This window comes from Rhipicephalus sanguineus, chromosome 6 (assembly GCF_013339695.2).
Source record: "Rhipicephalus sanguineus isolate Rsan-2018 chromosome 6, BIME_Rsan_1.4, whole genome shotgun sequence".
NCBI classification, from domain to species: domain Eukaryota; kingdom Metazoa; phylum Arthropoda; class Arachnida; order Ixodida; family Ixodidae; genus Rhipicephalus; species Rhipicephalus sanguineus.
The window spans coordinates 149,758,778-149,760,824 of NC_051181.1; the positions used below are offsets into that span (position 1 = coordinate 149,758,778).

At 43.2% G+C, this 2,047-nt stretch overlaps 1 non-coding gene across 1 annotated transcript; it reads right to left on the minus strand.

Annotated features, from left to right (window-relative positions):
- Window positions 1-1,024: 1,024 nt before the first annotated feature.
- Trnav-aac (transfer RNA valine (anticodon AAC)) lies at window positions 1,025-1,097 on the minus strand. The gene has a single exon. It is a non-coding gene; the product is annotated as a tRNA-Val (tRNA).
- Between the last annotated feature and the right edge of the window lie 950 nt (window positions 1,098-2,047).

The window sequence follows — 2,047 nt, forward strand, 5'->3', positions numbered from 1 at the left end:
GTTTGTGTGTGTGTGTGTGTGTGTGTGTGTGTGTGTGTGTGTGTGTGTGTGTGTGTGTGTGTGTGTGTGTGTGTGTGTGTGTGTGTGTGTGTGTGTGTGTGTGTGTTGTCTCGAGGACAATTCACCGCATATATCCCTGCCATTTAATGTTATAGAAAATTTATTTATTTATTTATTTTAATACGACTGGAATAATCTAAGCGAGAATATTGCCGTTATCACCGACACACTTCGTTTTCAAATAGCCTACCTGACTGTGAAAAACACTGCTGTTCGCCAAATGTATAGGCCCCAGGCACCCACCAAAATGACTCTCACCGTAAATAATTTCTCATGCAGTATTAATAATTAATATAGCTATCATTAAACAGCTTGTAATCGATATTGCGGTTTCAAAGTTTGTTGACGGAGCTGACTGAGCGCGAGATAAAAAAGACAATCGTCATGTAAGCTATATATGTTAGCTAGAGCGCGAGCATTGCGCGTTGTTTGTGAGTCGGCATAAATGTTGATGCTCTTCTTTGCGACTGCATTGAGAACATGTGCGAATCATCTTCGGAGGCGATAAACGCTGGTATGCCGTTGCGAATACGCTGTATTCGTCATCTACGTCCCGTATTTCTTTTGAAAAACGATGTCTGCCAGGGCCGCTCCCACACGCATTGTGTACGATGGCGATGTCCGCGATTTCGATTTCTGGCTGAAATAAACAGCAAGACAAAATAAATTTAAAAAAACAAAAGAAGCAAAAGCAAAGAAATAAGGCATGGAGAAATAAAATATAGCAGTATGAATAAGTAAAAAAAAATGATTATACATTTTAATGAACAATAAATAAATGCAAAAACAAGAAATACGGCGCAGCTACGAACACTTTAAAAAGTATTTGAAAACGTAATATTGCCTTCAATCTGAAATAGATAATTGACTTTTGTTTTGTTGTTTTTCTCATCGTTTTTTTTTTGTCAGTCGCGAAAAATAAAACGTTACTATAGAAAACAAAATGCACGATTAAAAAAAATCATGTGCCTGCCAGGGATCGAACCTGGGACCTTCCGCGTGTTAGGCGGATGTGATAACCACTACACCACAAGCACGTTGTGTGTGTGGGGCCGAGCGCAGTAGGTTGAAATCGCACTAGGAGCCCAGAAGTCTGCCCTCGATCACCCGCTCCAGTCATCGTGAAGTCAACCGCAGTTTTTGCAAACAAGTGGATCACTTTGTTCGCGTGTACCCGCGGTAGGGTGTCTAGAATTGGGAGGTGTGAAAACCGGCCGCTCTAAGTTGGCGCCCATTCGCGATCCCGCAGCGGTGGCGCTGTTGTCGGAGGCGCTGCCAGCTTGCGCTGTGGTAATGCACTCGCGCATGGGCATCGGCAGGATTTTTGTCTTCGGTGGTGCAAACCCGTGCTGCATCGCGTATGGTGGAGTGGGGGAACGCTGGTGTGGCTCCAGGGAGGCGGGGGAAATACCCCCTGCCAACGACCATGCACTCGCGTCGGTGCTAGATTTTCGCCAGTGAAAGAGCTTTATCAACATAAACATTTTTACTCACTCAAGGATCACGGCATTAGTGCGAAGCTTTCGGCCGCCAACAACCAGGCATAATTCGAGCCTCCATAATCAAACCATTCTTCGATGAAGTGTTATTTCGAATGAACCAATGTTTACATGTTTGATGAAGGCAAAATTATCTTCATCTTCATAAGATTTATCTAGACATTTACGGAGCAAAAGAGAAAGCTTCTTCCTGCAGGAGCGTTATATCTTTGACGACGTTTTCTAACATTATCACGCGATAACCTTTGATACATTGTAGTTACTCGTACTACTAAATATACCTCGAGAGTGCGCCTTGCCTTGTCCATTTGTTCCTTGCCATTTACTCAATGCTGAATTTGCATTACACTCGAGGTCGCGCCGTCACGGAGCCAGTATGCTCAAAGTTGAACAGAAATTGAGACAGCAATTAGTTTCATCGCTTCAACAAAATTTAATTAGCATCATTTTGTGAGCAATACACTGGTGGATACTCTTGTAGGTGATGC